The sequence below is a fragment of the Rissa tridactyla genome, chromosome 3, assembly GCF_028500815.1.
Source record: "Rissa tridactyla isolate bRisTri1 chromosome 3, bRisTri1.patW.cur.20221130, whole genome shotgun sequence".
NCBI lineage: Eukaryota > Metazoa > Chordata > Aves > Charadriiformes > Laridae > Rissa > Rissa tridactyla.
In genome coordinates this window covers 35,160,303-35,177,187 of record NC_071468.1, presented here as the reverse complement: position 1 = coordinate 35,177,187, position 16,885 = coordinate 35,160,303, and the positions used below count along the sequence as shown (strand labels likewise).

General features: G+C 48.1%; 1 long non-coding RNA gene across 2 annotated transcripts; it reads right to left on the bottom strand.

The window, feature by feature from the left end:
- Nucleotides 1-4,434: 4,434 nt before the first annotated feature.
- LOC128907866 (uncharacterized) lies at nt 4,435-16,631 on the bottom strand. Of its 2 annotated transcripts, none has more exons than XR_008465770.1 (3): nt 16,395-16,631; nt 6,699-6,876; nt 4,435-5,167 (listed from the first exon to the last, which is right to left on the bottom strand). It is a non-coding gene; the product is annotated as an uncharacterized LOC128907866 (long non-coding RNA). The 2 variants fall into 2 exon arrangements; XR_008465769.1 differs by lacking the exon at nt 16,395-16,631 and adding an exon at nt 7,191-7,337.
- Nucleotides 16,632-16,885: the final 254 nt, after the last annotated feature.

Here is a 16,885-nt window from a genome sequence, read left to right as displayed (position 1 = left end):
GATACCCTGAAGTCAGGCAAGAGAGTTTACACTAAATTCAGACTGAACTTAAAAGAAAGAACTAGAAAGAAAATGCAGAAAGATAGGATAAGGATGAATAAGACCCTGTAAAAGACATGGGGGATATAGTGTGTTGGATAGTAGAAAAATAGGAAAAATATCTATGTGACGTAGAGAATAGGAAACAGGAAGACAGGCAAAGGAGAATTCACCTGGAATGAGAATCACTATTTTTAAATAAGGAACTGAGTTGAAACATCACCACAAGAAACCCAGCAGAGTTTCAAATTGAACCCCAATTAATTTATCCAACTTTTGCCCAAACAGGATAGTTGAGTAGTCTCTCACTGTGAACTTGGGCTTCTTCCTCTCCTCAAGGGTCTCCCCTGGAGACTTCCAAAGAAACCCAAAGAGCAGAAAGCTGCTCTCTACCTTGGTTTTGTATAATTGTAAAGCAAACGGAGGAGTCCTTCTGGGAGAGTTTCAACAAAGAGTGTAGGGTTTACAGTGTGAACTAGGGGCTTGAGAGATGTAGGTATTATTCTTGCAATGAAAATAGAAGTATTTTAGAGATTGCAGCTGGTGATGAGACTCAGGATTCTGGCTTCTAGTTCCAGGCTTGGGAAGTGACTGACTGTAGCCTGGAAGTGAAAAGTGGGTTAGTGGAGTTTAATTCCTGCCTTTCCCACTGTCCTACAGCAACCTACTGAATCACTCTCTTAGTACAGCAACACCAATTAATTGCCTCGTAGAGGGTTTCCCTGATGCTGAAGTCGCTGTTTGCAAAGTGCCCAGAAATCTGCGGGTGAAAGGTGGCTTGGAGGAAAAATGATGATCCCTTTACCTCATGGGGCAAGAACTTCTTACGAGAAGGTTTGTGTATTTGCCTCCAGCCATCCATAAATACGCTGCTATTGCAGGCAACGCAATAGGCTGAGCAAGCCCTGTGCATTGAAAGGAACAGTTGCTGTAATATTTGGAAATAAGTCAAATCCTCTGCTATCTGCATTTCTTACAAATACCACAGATTCCTTACGTTTGTGCCTCCATCATTCCAAGCTGTTGCTTTGACTTGCTAATAGGTCTCTGTTGTAAAAAAAAACATGTGTGCTTCTTTTTTTTTTTATGGGACTAACACTCAGATGTTACTTCGTGTCCAGCAAGACAGCAAGAACATGGAGTCTGCTGGATTCCAGAAGGAAAGGTCTGCAGGGATCCTGCAGGGAAAACTGCCAGGCAGGTATTTATGAAAAGGAGGTGATCTGGTTGGATTTGAGAATGTACTACAAGCTAGATGCTTATCTGGTGTCAATTGACAGTTTCATTGAATTAATTGGAGCTATGATGATTTATAACTAATGAGGATTTGACCAAGTTTGTATAAACAACTCCAGTTAAGCCCCTTTCAAGGCAGCAAGAGTTAGTACCAAACAGATAAGTCTTGATGAGCTATAGGTCTTTGCCAGTTGTCTTCCAAACTCTGATCCTTCCTGTCACCGTAAAGACGGTATGGAGCTTTTGTGATCTGGGTTTAGCCAGCTCACTTTCCACCTCTCCCTGCTTTGCTGATGCAACTCCTCCAGCGTGTGCTGAGTCACTCATCACAATTTAAAAAAAACCAAACAGCAAACCTACAAAGATGAGCAGCCCCACAAGCAACTGCATCAGGTGGGAGTCAAGGTATGGAACTAGGTTCACGCGGCAAATTCTAGCTTGACCTATGGAGAAATATATAGCAATGGAGCAGGATCACCAAGACTTGCACTCTCAAGTTGAGCTTGGCTGACTTTCAGAGAGATACGCTTTATCTCGCTCAGGAATCACCAAGGCTTGAGGAAGAGAGAACTGGCAGGAATGTCATAGCTGGTATGAGCAGATATCAAGCAGGAAGCTGGACAAAAAGTGCCCGAGGATCCCTGTGGGCACGCAGAGGCAAGGATTTTGCTGCTTAAAGAGCAACTATCATTTGTGGGCTCACGTCACCTTCCCTGCAGACCTGCTCGTGGTGTGGGAGCCACACTCAGCGGCTCAGTGGTTTCCCCAGTAGTGGGTGGAAGATGGCCGATGCGTTACCCACCACACTTCATCGCAAGATTGCCGGAGGGCCGCGTGGCACCTGCTGCTCTTCTCCGGGCCCTGGGTATTGGTTTTGCAAGACTCCAAGCCCCTGGGCTCCGGGGCTGCGTATGTTGCTTAGAGAACTCAAAAAGAGGAGAGCGTGAGGATCTCCAGAGTAGGCAGCTGGCAGTTTAATTTCAGCATGGGTAGGTACAAGGTAATACAACATGAAAGATCCATTTAAACTACTTATGTAACACAACAGGCTCTAAATTAATTATTTCTTACTCAGGAAAACATCGAAGTCCTTTTCAGGCTCCTTGAGCAATAGTGATCATGATGACTAGCTAGCACTGAAAAGGTTGTATTATAATACCTTCCTGTGAATCGAAATTATGTCTACATTTGAAACGAAGTGCTCAGATTTTGTCACTTTTCTGAAAGACATATCAGAAATAGGACTATCTAAAGATAGATGATGCAAATTATTAGAAGACCTAGAAGGATTTCACAAAGAAAAGATCAGGACCATTGATTTAGTGAGAGGGATATGACATGGGAATGAAAAGAACAATGGCAGGGAGAAGGCACATGAGACCCTGCTATTTATCCTTTATTAAAATACCAGAATGAGAAAGAATAAGCTCATGACTTGAAATACTGCACCTGAAATACTAATAAAGGAACACACTGCGTTACGCAATATGTAACCTGTGGAATTCACTGTTTGAAAATACGACTGGGGCCAAGAGCTTGGGAAGACATTACTCTCACATTTTCCATACAGGAGCAATAAAAATATCATCCACCCCTACACCAGCTGGGATAAAAACCTACACGGGATATAAATCTTCATCTTGCACGACAATAATTGCTGCGAGCTAGACGAGGAAGCCTATTGCATAACTGTCCACTACGAGGGTTTCACTGCCTCCCATGAAGCATGGCAGGGGGGTTGGAACTGGGTAATCTTTAAGGTTCCTTCCAACTCTAACCACTCCATGATTCTCTGTGGTGCTGGCTGCTGGCGGAGATGGGCTGCTGGGAGGGACACTGCTGTTTTCCCTTGCCATCCCTCCCCTCTCCACGCCCATCCTTTCATCTGGAGCAGGTCCTTTAGCTGTGCCGGGGACCTCCACAGCAGTGAATGGGGCAGCCCACCTTCCTCGATGCTCTCAGCAGCGAGGGCAGTATTTGGCGTGTGTGGCGTGCGTTGTTCTGGTGAGCTGGACGAAATGAGACGTGCCTCTGGCCTCTGGAGATGTGAAAGCTGGTAGTCATTCACCCGGCTCCCCCGGGGGTAGGAGTCAGCAGCAGGGAAGACACCCGCCTGCCGCAGACACCGGCGTTCCCCTCGAGACAGAGATTTTCGGGTGAATCACTGCTCCTGTGAGCGGCGGTGATCAGAAAGCATGAAGCAGTTCCCTTAGGCAGCCAGCGCCCAGGTGGTGAATGGGTTTGGAGAGGAGGGCTGAAAGCCTGGATTTGACCCAAAATTCGGTACAGAGCTGATGCAGAGAACCAAAAGGTCTGGTGTTTGAAGTCGGTGCCCAACCCGGAGTTAAGGGGAATAAATTTGGGGGCGGTCGTCTCTGGAAAGGCTGCATCAAAACACGAACCCAGCGGGAACGAAGTGCTGTCTCCTTGCCAAAAGATGCTTTATTACTATTCATCGTCAGTACGGTTAGGTGCCAGCCAAGAATGGGACTCTGCTGCTCGAGGCGATGTTCATACAGAGCAGCAGATAGGAATCTAACAGATGTGGCTATTTAATGTCTAGAAGCGATGAGGAGCCAGGGGAACACCAAGGCCACGGGTTGTCCTAACATGCTGAAAAATGGGGCCAATGATGTAAGTTCTCTTTAGCCCTTGCCTGCTGATTTTCAAGGTGAGACCCTCAACTTTTCCAGGGGAAGAGAAATTCTGAAAGGTATTTTCAAGCCAAGTAAATTATTTTTTGAATTTTCTTACTAAATGGACTCATAGACTTTCCGGTTCAGGATTTTGGATTTTGCGTTTTGTATTTCATTCACATTCTGGGATTTCAAAGCATCGGTTAGAAATACTAATTCGTGGCCTTTTCATGTTTTACAATGGTTACCGGCTGTTTTAGGATAAAGTTTTAGTGCATAATATGGCAAGAGATTCGAAGCCTTCCATTCTTTTATTTTTAAACACAATTAAGGGCAGCTGTTATATAGTACTAATTAAAAAACCTTATCTTTCTTTACAGATCAAAGTGACTTTTGTTTGTTTTGTAATGAAACAGTCTGACAGAAAGTCAAACACAAAAAGTGTCAAACTGCTTCATTACAAAACAAACAGGAGACACTTTGATCTGTGAAAAAAGATAAGGTGTTTTAATTAGTACTAAATAGCAGCTGTCCATCATGATTTAAGAAAGGAAATAAAACTCCAATATTTCAAGTCTTTCATAAGGTGATGTGCATGCTGAGGAGCTCTCATAAAATTAAAAAGCATTACAATGAAAATTGGGATAAAATTTTGAAATTTATAAGTTTATGAAAATGTCTTTCTCAACCCAGAACAAAGAAGATGCCCATGCTGACATATTTTGCCAGGGGAAATTTCCATTGACATCAATATCTGGTTATTAAAACCAGTGCTCTTAAACAAAACGTCCTTTAGGACGAAAAGCTGTGTTTAGAAACATTCGAGCCCTGTCTGCCTGCAGACACTGGTTTCAGCCGTGGTCCCACTGTGTGGGGTATGGAGGTAAATAACGATATAATACAGAAGCAGCTTCACCGTCGTCTTGCTGGCATGTCTGCTGCTGGTGCCACGCAGATGCAGCTCTCCAAGCACGTATCACCCGGTTAGGTCCTTCTGGACTTAGGGCTGGGCCCTTGACACCTCTCCCCACTGCACCATGAAGCCACATGCGTTCATGGAGGCGTTGGGGGGAAGGCAGGTGAGCTCGGGTCTTGCAGGTAGGGCTGGCTGTTGGGAGGCAGCGACGGATCCCAGTCTCCTCTGTAAGGAATGAGGCGGCCTCCCGGTGTGGTCCTGCTGAGCTTTTCCACATTCCTGGGCCAGGGCAAGTGTTTTGGAGCTGGCTGGGTCAAATATTGCCAAGAGCAATGCAAGTCTGCTCTTAGAAAAACAACGGTTATCTATTAGTAAGTATTTCCACTGATTCTCCCCGGGTGTGTGTGTTGTGCAAACCTGGTGAAGGGAAACTCCCCTGGCCCAGGGAGCTACGCTAGTGGAGGGACCATAAACTGCAGAGGGACCTTATTCCTGCTAATGAGGCCACGGTGATGGATGACCAGGCGGTGGGCAAGCATGTCAGAGGGTCAATCAATGGTCTGAGCCGCGGAATTAGTTTTGTTCTTCCCTTCCACCTTGCTGTTAACAGCCAGTGAATTTCCTACAGGAACCCCATGGAAAGGGTCCTCAAAAGAGCGTCCTATGATCTCAGGGGCAAGCAAACATCAGTCTCAGTCCAATTCTTGGACGTCAACTCTGCCCCTTGTTCCCGGATCATTGAGAGCTGCTGGGCTATGCTGCTTGCTTTTCACGGCCTCCTGTTTATCTCACCTTTGGTCCTGCTCTGTGTTTACAGTTAAGCTGTTCATTCAAGTGCCATATAGTTTGTCAGGATTTGCTGAGGGAGCAAAGGTCTTCAAGCAGAAGACGAGAGCAAAGGAAAAACAGCCTCTGGCTGCCACACTTGTCCATGGCTTGCTTCAGAGGGTTGCTCAAGACGGTCTGGCAGCTAATATGTACAAAAAAAGATAGCAGTAGCAGTATGTCGGCAAAATTTGGAGGCCTCTGAGACTCCCCTTCGTTGTCATTTTTTGTGGACTTCTCGGTGCCTTGGTGATGATGATAATGCAGTCATTGCTGATTTTACTTCTAGTATTTTACCAGGAATGTTTTTTATGGTTGCACTAAATTCGGAAATACAGATGGGGTCACTGCTTCTGCTGCCTCACCCCAGACCTTCACATTTATAGTCTCCCGTATTTGTGTTACAGCTGTGGTAGATCAAAGAATATAAATAAAGTGTCTTAGGGAGAACGTATGCCTTTTACCTGGACCAAATCACACAGGAAAAAAGACAAGCTTTCAGGCACCTAAAGGCAGGTTTCCCCTCACTTGCTCATATCCTATAGTAATATAAGACCTCAAGATTTAGCATTTTAGTTTGTCAAAGAAGAAAACCTTGGCAGACTGGGCCTTCTTGACAGGATCCTTGATATCTATGCGAGGTAGGCACAGGCGTCCAGCACTGTAAGAATCCCTCAGTCATTGCTGTGACTGAAATACCATGAAATTATTTGGGATGCAAGAAATTCAAGGTGGTGAGTGAAAGGCAATAACCTGTTGCTTAAGAGGTAAACAGAAGTGGGAGTCACTGGAGGAGAAGTCTAACTTAGGCAGGGACTAAGACGACCCATCTGCATATTAAAGGACAGCAAAAATATTGTGTGAAGGTTGAAAATAAACAGGTGATTGTTTATACAATTTCAAAGGAACTCTTGAAATAATATTTATGAAGGGTCAGGAGAGCAAAATCCAGCTATTTACCCAGGAAACCATACTGAATAAAACTGGAAACAGCAACAACGCCAGGGGTCAAGAGCAGGCATGGGCGTTGTGTTTCAACTACTTACCTCAGGCTGGCGGTGACATTAGGGAAGGGTGTCCATGCAGGTGGTTCAGGCCTCAGGTTGTGACTATTGTGGCAAGAGCAGGTCTGAAGAAGCAAGCTCCTGTGCAGGTTAAGAGCTAGTCTCCTTGGCAGGCAGTGTGATGTAAACGTGGAGGATTAGAGCTGAGGTGAGGAGATGGCTGAAGGAACCAAAGGAATATACATATTGGACATGAAATCATGCCTTTTGCTGTATTTTCCAGCTTGAGAGTCTGAGGAATCACAGCTGGGGTTGCAGGACTGGCCATAAGTGAAAGCTATCCCTGTCCAGAAGGACCACCTCCATCCCACGTACACCCAAGGAGTACCTACCACAGGGACTGTCCACCCCACATCTCTCCTGTCTGGGTCTGTCATTTTGGGGATCCAAGGATTCCCTTATTTCCCATAGCCCATATTTATGTCCTGAAAGCACATCCCCTTTCCCCAACAACCACTCCCTTCCCAGGCTCACCAGGGAAGGTCAATCACCTCTCCAGGCATTAATCAGCTTTCTTGGCAGCCTTCCCCTGGGAGGGGACCCAATATCCTTACGCAGCCCATGTGCAAGTGGCACCTCCTGAGGTTGTGCCTGAGCTGCTCCTTCCGTGGCAAGTTGCGTGACATTTCCACAAAACCCATCTTTGCTTTTCTCCTCAAGATGATCCCAAAGATGAAATAATCCAACACACACAACACTGTGTTGTGGTGGAGTAGGTGCTGCTGGGGTTGTGCGGAGGTAGTAGGATTGCTCTCACAAGGGTCACTTTGTCCAGATTTTCTATCTGCTTACTATGGGTAGAAACCCTTCTTTTTCCAAGCATGTGCCAAGAGGTGAGGCAGAGCTGGTGAGCCAAACATCACCTATGTCTGTGAGGGGTCTGTGGCATCATGCCATGTAACTCTCAGGTTGGCAGTACGATTACACGCATGTGCAAGCCCTGCCCCCAAATCCCAAAGAAACCCTTCGTCACCATGCTCTGGAATCAGCATAGCACCAGGAATGCCCTATGCCTTACAGTTTTCCTCCAGGATGCCAAGCTGCCTGTCCCTGTGGAGCCATGTCTCTGGAGAGGTCCTCATTCTCCATGCTGTGGTCAAGAAGTGAGGAGACCATAGTCATCTCTGCTTTGAGCTCAGCCTTGGCTCATGACTTGTGGCCTTGGAGGGCGCACACATATCACATAGCCACACAAAGATTATGGCCTGGCCCTGTGCTCCAACATGGAGAGCTGCATCCCGTGTTGCTCTGTTTTGTACATCTAGTGGGGGATCTGCATGTGTTCTGGTAGCTGGGTCTCCAAAAGGGTGCATCAATCCTCGGTGGGAGAGCGATGCAGGTTTTGAAGTGTCATGACCTCCTCCAGGGCACACCAGGAAATTTGGGGACGGGACATCTCACACCCTTTTCTTTCTTAACACAAGGTCACCTCTATATGAGGTTATGGGCCTTTGGCCTGAGTGGAACTTCCCACCTACTGGTTCCCCAACTTAATTGAGAATTAGTTTTCAGTCACTTCCCCTCAGCAGCCACTCTGAGAATCTCTGGTCCATGAAAACAAAGCGCTTGCCTTGGCCTCATGCTAGAGCTGAACATGCCAAGCAGATAGCCAGTCAGCCGTTTCTTCCCATCACTCCGGTGGGGGATCGCAGGATGCTTTGATCATGTCCTCTGAGTGAGGACAGCTGGGCTGTAAATCAGGGTCCCTGCTGCTCTGAACTCTTTCCTTCACCCGGCACCATAGAGAGAAGAGACATGTTTTTCCTCTCCATGCAGGGGTGAGCCAGGGTGAAACCTAGACCTGGCAACTGGGCCAATAGACCTCTCTGTGCCATTCACTTGTTGCTTTTGCAGGAATTTTCCACCTTAAAACCCCATCTTTCTTCTCCTCTTCCAGGCCAATAATATAGGCAAGAGGTCAGCTTCTTTCCTGTGTAAAGAGCAACCACGTTACACTTCGACGATAAGCTGAAAAAGTGCCAAATTTCTTTTTATAGCTTCTTTATTGCTCCCTGACTGTGTATATTGAACGAGGAGAGCTGTGATTTACATGGTAACTTTAAGGCTGCTCTGCGAAGGAATCTGGGAATTGCAGAGTAGACTGAGATAATTTTTAGGCAAACAGGTGATAAAAAAATAAACAAACAATGGGTATCTACTGAAGCATGCATGCTGCCTCTTCCATCTTCAAAGACACGAAGGACATGCACATGAGGGGAAGGACAGCAAGTTAGGAGGGAAATTTGAAGGAGGCTCAGTACGGCTTCTGATGGTTACCCGACCTCTAGCCAAAGCTCTACTTCTGCAATCACTTTTCCAGTGAGCTCATGACCTCTGTTAAACATGCCATGACCCTGGGGGGGGGTTGTGTTCAGTAACTGGGCTCTGAAACAGCCTTCTACTCCAGGCAAATACCAGTCCACTTTTAAGACGGAATTCAATATATTTCTGAAATGTAGCACCTGTGAGAACTGAGGACCAGGCTGGGTGAGTCAGGCAGCCCGTGCAATCTCACATTCCTCGTCTGGAGACAGGTAGGGGACGTGTACAATTCTTGTACAAATCAGGACCACAGTCTACGTTATGCTGGACTTTTCTCTCCCCCTCTCTGGCTGTCACCCTGTATCACCCTCCTCATTTGAAGTTCCCAGGTCTCTCTTTTCAGTTCCAGAGGGGTTTTGTCCAGCAGACAAAACATTAATTAGAGGCTGTGTTGATACTATCACACTCATTTTGTGTCCTTGCAGATGCCAAGCGGGTGAAACAACCTCCCTGGCTGTGCAGTCCCCAGAGGGCTGCCCATCCCCTCTCCACATTCCACCTGGTGCAGGAAAACACCAGGGCATTAGAAAGACACCCATAACCTTTGTCTTCATTTGTGTGGCCCTGCTTCTACAAAAGCACCATGCTCCACAACTTCTCTAGTCAGGTGGGTAGGTTATGCATTCGTATCCAGGCCCGGAGAAGCTCAGGATCTAGGCTAGGATGATAGGGCTTCCCTGAGGGCTGTGGAGGGACTTTTCATCTCTTGCACCATGCTTTCTGGTATCAGCGTTAAATCCAGATGGCAGTCCTCAATCAAATGAGGCTGGCTTTTGGACCGAAGTAATTTAATTTACTAACATGTATTTGACGGCAGGCTAACTGGCTCGTTGCTTTGCTCATGGTCCTGCCCCTGCAGTGTGTTCATCTGCTGACCCTGGTGAGCGGAGGCTAAAGTCGCCACGAAACCAGCCTACCTCTCTTTGGGCCTCAGTCCCAAGTTCAGCGACAGACAAGGGAAGGACCAGGTCTAGCGAGCGCTTGGCACTGAGGTTTGCTAGACCCTCCGCGTCTCCAAGGGCTGCACAAATGCATTAGGATTTCTTGCCCTTGGGACCTGCCTTACTTCACCTTTCAAGGTGGGTGAAGGGAGCAATTCTCTGGGTCTCCTTCCTGCTGCAAATGTTGGCTTTTCTGGTCACTGGTGTCAGATGTAATCCCAACTCAGGATGCTCTGAAGGATGCTTTGAAGCAACTGAGTGTGTTTGAAGCACCGAGGAGCATTTTAGTTCACAGTTCTTGCACGAAGGTGCTGGAGATGTGAATTTCAAAGCCTTTTGGGCAATTTGAAAATCTCAGTCCTGAGATTTAGAGTGAAGGTGCAATGAAAAGGTAATACGCAGGATGTACAAGGAAGTCACCACTTCCTCCCAGGCAGCAGTTTCCCACAGACAAACAGGACACGTCTGCCATGGGGAAAAATGACAACAGTAAACTCTGGCCGTGCCCATTGGCCAGCGCTATGTTTTGAAGAGGCAGGAAAACTCGTCACGCTGGTGCAGCTACCCGATGAGAGCAGGTGATTACAGCACAACAGGCAGCCCTGCAAAACCACCAGGCTGATGCCAGAATCCTGCAGTTGCTGCGGACCATGTCTGAGTCATGTGCAGGGTCCAGAGACTTCCCTTGTGGTGCAGAAAATGAGCAAGGCTTTCCTCTAAGCGCTTCATTCTTCCTGGTGCAAATTGCTGTTGTCACCTCCAGGTGCAGGCACGTCAATTATAAAACTGCACAAATTAATGCCTGACCCTTCTAACAAAGTACCAGCAGAGGGAACACACAGGAAACATCCCGAGCCATGAAGGAAACTCAAAGTCACTCAACCAAGGAAAACCCAGGCAGAGTAGGTGGACCTGAGAGCATACACTGGAGATGGCAACTGAGCTGCACCGTGGCCCCAGGAGAGATGTCCAAAGGTGTGTGCAATTCTTAGGGCATCTGCAGAGCTTGCGCGCACTCCCTTTGAAGCCCGTGTATGTCTCCTGCTGCAGCTACTCAATGCTACGTCATCCCTTGATCTCAAGGGGTTGCTAATGAGCTTTGGGCATGCTCCGTGCCTGAAAAGGTCCCACGGGACATCCCAGCTACACCATGTGCTGCTTGGGCTGGAGGCAAAGGGGTAGAGCTCAGAATCAGTATCCGGGATGCAAGTGCAGCACTGGGGTACACCAACAGACCTGCAAGCTTGCAGCGTTGGTGATGTGCAGCCACACGAGCACAATGTAGCTCAATGCAAAGGCCAGACTTTGCTTTCCTCTCCACCGACATGAAACAAATGTCTACTGCAGAATTTTATGGGAGTGACTCCTGGTCATGCCTAAAGAAAAATTAGAATTAGTTTTGTTCTGAAAGATGTACATGGTCAGGAATAATCTGTGCTCAGGGCTCATCTCTGGAGATTTTTGTCCTACCCATAACAACATCATTTTTGAGCATTTTCCAATAGGACATTGGGCAACGTGTCTCAATCTGAAGGCTGCAGGACAAGGGCATCACCGAGTCTCTCTGACTGTGCAGATGGGACCATTCTCCTTGTGTGTGGATTCCTGTACCAAACAAAAACCACATTGATATGTAGAGGGAATCCTTGAAAACTGTGTAATGTCCCAAATCCCACACAGGGGTTTGGTTTTCCCCAAGAAGTATTTGGCACCAGTTTATGTGAGTCTAACAGCTTTCAGGATCTCAGGGTGAAACCATGCCGAGATGCCTTCTTGCAGAGCACAGACACAGGAAGCAGAGATCCCTGTGCTCGACTGGACACCGCTCCCAAGCAGCAGGTGATCTTCACTGTAGGGATGCAGGAGACCTTCCTCATGGGATCTGTATGCTACTTTGCTGGCCGCTGCCACACACGTTAGGCAGGCAGCTGCTGCTGGCTGAAACGGGGCACCCACATCACCTCGGTCGCTGACTCAGTCCTGCTGGAAGCGATAAGCGAGGAGGATAGTGTGTCTTTCTATCCTGGTGTGATTCCTCCCGGCAGCCAATACGACAGAAGGATGGCTCACCGCGACAGATATTTACTCCCCAGGTGTGGCTCCCTGAGCGTGGCCAAGGCTAGCAGATCACGGGGCTGCGCAGGGTCCATAGGGCATGGGTGCACGCACACGGGGCTCCTCGCACATTCTCAATCGTGTCGTGGCCATCCCAGTGAAAGGAGGGTGGCACCCTGGTCTGCTCGTCTGCTGAGGGCATGCCAGCGGGGGCCAGGGTCCCCCAGCAGTGGTGATGGTGGTGCTCATGAGGTGCTGTGCACATTTTGTTATCCCCCGAATGTAACAGGCTGCCCTAACGCTTGGGGATATGCTTGAAGTCACAGGGCCACGTGTGATCTCGACAAACATACGATTGCTCCGGGGCCAGGCTGTGTAAGCATTTAGTGCATAAGGCATTTCGTCTTGGGACATCTGTCATTGCTCGGCAAGTGAGATGTATTTGAGTTTCTGGTGAACTTATATTCACATAAAAGAATAAAACAGGCCTATTGGGTCATATGCAGCATATGAGAATGTAGCGATGGCCTCACTGGCTTGGACCTAAATGTTCGCCTAGGGCTAGGTGTGGGGACCCAGGTGGTCAGGCAGGTTGGGGTGGAGGGGAATGAGGTGTGGGAAAGGCAGCAGAGGGATGTGCCCTGGCTGCCGAGCGTGAGGACACCCAGGATGCTGTGCTCTGTGCTGGTGGAGCATGGGTAAGGAGCCCACATGGGGCCAGGTGTCTTCTTCGCAGGCTGCAGCCTCTGTGAACACGCGCCTGTTTCCAAGCGCTGCCTGGCCATGGGCTCAGGTAGGAAAAAGCAATAGCTGCCAGGAGGCCAGGGAACCCGGGGTAACTCAGGAGCACGCACGTTTCATTATTGCTGGGTTGGCTTGGCACGGGGAAGAAATTTATAACTGACAGCAGGTTTGCCAGAGCAGTTAAACAGAGCAGTGTAACAACAGGAATAAGCATTTCAAATATTTGATTTTGCCTTGTAATTCCTTGCAGGCTGCTCCCAATTAATGAGGGGAATTTTGTCATGCCTAAAGTGACTTTGATATGGTAGATAAATTCTCAGCTCTTGATGTTTAAATGTTCCCCCCACCCGCCCCGCCTTCCTCAGCAAAAAAAACCCAATTTTTTTTTTAAAGTGGCATGGGTGGACAGTAGACAGCTTGAGCAAGGGAGTGGTTCTCGTCTCTTTTGCAAGTAGCACATAGGGCTAGGGCATGAAAGGTTAACAAGGCTAGAAGTTCCTCATGTTTTTAAAGCTACAATTTTATAAAAGCAATTTATCAATGGTAAAATCAACCTTAACACGACGCTTCTGACATTTTATCCAAACACTTATCAGGAACAGTGCTGCTGCCCCGATCTCACAAATCCATCTTGGTTGCTGAAGCTGACTGCAGTCTGATTTGCCCTGCCACCATGCTTGTTGCTGCTGGCTAAGTGGCCTGCAGAGTTCCCACCCCGGCAGAGTATTTTGATAGACTGCACCTGTCAGCCTGATTTACAGAGGTGCTTTTGAGAACCATTCATGTGTTGTTGTGGTTGTTTGCCGTAACAAGGACTAGATGTGAAAGGGTCTTTCCACTGCTCTGTTCTCTAATATCCAGACTTCCAGGTGAGCTTGTCATTACTGGTTTAATGCCTACCAGGGAGGTTGGCATCCCAGCTCATCTGGGCTTGTTTTACCTCATAGGGCAACGTTCTGGGAAGGTCCTTTTCTTCATGTGGATAGACACCTTTACAGCAATGCCTGGAGCTTTTCTCTGTAGCATTCAGAAGTCCCTAAGCCCTAGCTACGAAAAGCCAACAGTTGTAGCATCTTCCACAGGTGCAGAGCCTAAATGGGAATTCAGACATGCTTCCAGTTCTGCAGAAGTTCAGTCCCATTCTCTGCTGGCAGAAAAATCCATGCAGACCTCTATCACTTTAGGAAGACACAGAGATAAAGGAGTAAAGATTGCTTCTCAAAGCAGACAGGACTTCTCCTCATGGCTGCATAGCTAGCAGCTAGGATCTACTGTTGGAGACAAGTGGTGCAGGAAGGAGGTGGTGTTGCCTCTGTTGGCAGACCTAAAGACAGAGCGTGCTGTCCTGGAGGTGACAGAGGCGCAGAGAATCTGTTGGTGCTTGTCTCTGAGAATATGGATGTTGCAGTGGTGCCCGTTCCCTCACCTCTACACACCAGTACCCCTCAGTCAATGGGCCGGTAACTGATCTTGCACCCCAGTGGAACCAGTAGTGCTCAGTGATCGTGGTAAATAGGGGCTGAGTTGCTGCTTGGCATTTGCAGCTGCTGCTGTAAAACAGTAAAAACTCAACTGAAAGAAAACAAGACCCAGCTTCTGTGAATCCCCCTGGCAGGTGCCCAGCTTGCTGGGGCAGGGGCAGATGCAGAGAAGCACGGCAAGAACACGTGTTGACAACACTGCTTAAGACTTGTGTGAATTAGCAGCATATTCTCAAGCTCACAAAGATGAGTGGAAGACTTGTCATAGTGGATGGCTTGAGGACACGTCATTGCCTTCCTCTTCCCCGCTTCACTTTCCAGACCAGCTGCATATACCAACACATTCCCTCTTGAAGAAAGAGTAGGCATCGCAGAAACAAGCCCATAACCTCCTCCATCATTAGCCTGGGTCCCCATTCTCTCTGAGAACCTGACCAACCTCCTCTTGGCAAGGCACATCTGTGGAATAATAATAGGAGTGAGGAGGAGAATCTGCCTCCCTGGGAGTCGTGGCTGAGATGGTGAAAGGCAAAAGGCTGCTTTTCTCACCGTTGCTGGAAAATTACAGCCTTATTCTGCTCTCACTGTTGTCGTTTATACAGCAGTGTGACTCTCTTAACTCCAGTGGCCCCCTGGATGGGAACAGCCTTCTTGTCAGCAAGGCAAAAACCATTTAGCTTGTGAAAACACCAGTGGGAATGTGTTGTGGTTTTACCAGAAAATAGTCTGGAATGGTTTCCCCATGTTATGGATGGTCTCCAGGCACTGCATGATCACGGTGGCCCCAGGCCTGTTTGCTGAGTGGAAGGACGTCCCCACCCCTCCTTTATTCCCATTCTCTGTGGGATTTTCCCAGCTCATCTTCCATGATCGGGATCCTGCCCTTGCTTTTATTGAGCTGCACAAAAGGGCAACAGATCACCCGCACAGGAGAAGCAAGGAGGGAGTGGAACAAAGAAGTCTTCATGGATGCTGTTTGAAATTCCCGGGATGCCAGCTGGGTCTCCTCAGGCTGCAACGTGGCAAACACCAGTGCAATGCCCGAAGTGTGAGATGTCACAGTCTACCTCGCAACCAGCCTGTCATCCTGGATGGGGGGATGGGAAATAGCAGGGTGCGCTCAGCTCTCAGCAGTGCTGTTGACAGGCTGAAATAAGCCTCTGGGAATGACTCTGGATCTCTACCAGTGACCGGAGGCTTTGGATCAGCACATCAGAAAGGGCAAACAGAGAGATGGGTTGCTGGTATAAGGGCTTCAATATGTGGCAGGGGCAACAGGTCATCACATCAAAGCCTGTCTCAGATGTGCTGGTGAATATTTCTAAAGGAAGGACTCACAGAGAGGCAGGAGGTCTAGAAAACTTTCCGCCAGGCAATGCACTGCCTGGGTGCCCATGCAAGCCATTTTACCTACAGCACTAACACAGAGAACATACTCTTAATAGCTGTCAGGTGGCAAGGGGGTAAGGTGTAGGAGGGGAGGGGGCCATAGGTGTGGGATTCAGAGTCACAGGTTTGCCACAAGCTTCAGTGAACAGTGTCACTTTTCCAGGCTTTCTAGGTTTAGTATTTGATTTTGTGAGGGGTGCATGCAACTGAAGATGCATGGCATGACAGGCATATGAACCTCCCCCTGCCAGTTATTCTTGGTACCAGGTTGTGCTACATACTGCTTCTGCTTTTGTCTTTTCATCTTGTGCTACAGGTTTCCATGGCAGGATTTCAAAGCTTGAGAGAGCAGAGGCTTCCCTGGTTAGTTTTCCATCAAAGGCGTGTTAGGAAAACACCTCTCTGGAAGATGACAGTCATGACTTTTCTATCAACAGCGACAGTCCTTGGAATGATTAATTCAAGGGTGCCAGCAAATCCCCTGTTTCCTTTGCCACTCCAAAAAACATCTTCGCTTAACTCAAGCCCTGCGCTGCTTTCCAGCCCTGCTGTTTCATTCTGCTGCTTCCAGTACTGCCTGCCTCCTGGAGGTCAAGGCAGCTGAAGGAGTTAAAGCAACCAGCTGGCCAGGAGAATTCAGACATGCAGAAGCTGCCGAAACACACGTAGAGAGGCGGCTGGGCTGGCACACGACCCACTGAACAGACCAAACAATGCTGCTAGGAGCCAAGAACAATTTCCCATACCTGCTGCAGTGTCCATATCTTCTCTAGGTCCCACCCCACTATCCTTCCTTTTATAGCCAAGTCAGAGCAATATCCTCCAACGTTCCTGAAGTGACACGCACCTGGTTCTGAGCACATGTGCCTCACAAGGTGACAGCTGTTCGTGATTAGGCAATGTTTATGCCACTTATGTCCCTGACGGCATTTGAGTCAACGGATCGCTTGCTGTGAGCGCATGCGCATCCACTGAAACCAAAGTGCCAGAGCCACAGGGGTGTAAAACAGTGCTTCATCTCGCATTGGTTATAGATCCCCTTCCCTTCCCTTCCCTTCCCTTCCCTTCCCTTCCCTTCCCTTCCCTTCCCTTCCCTTCCCTTCCCTTCCCTTCCCTTCCCTTCCCTTCCCTTCCCTTCCCTTCCCTTCCTCCTAATCGAAGATCTGACCCACACTAAACATTGACAAAGCAGACAAACACTCAGGGTAGCTGGTTTGCAGAGGCAGCAAAACCACCA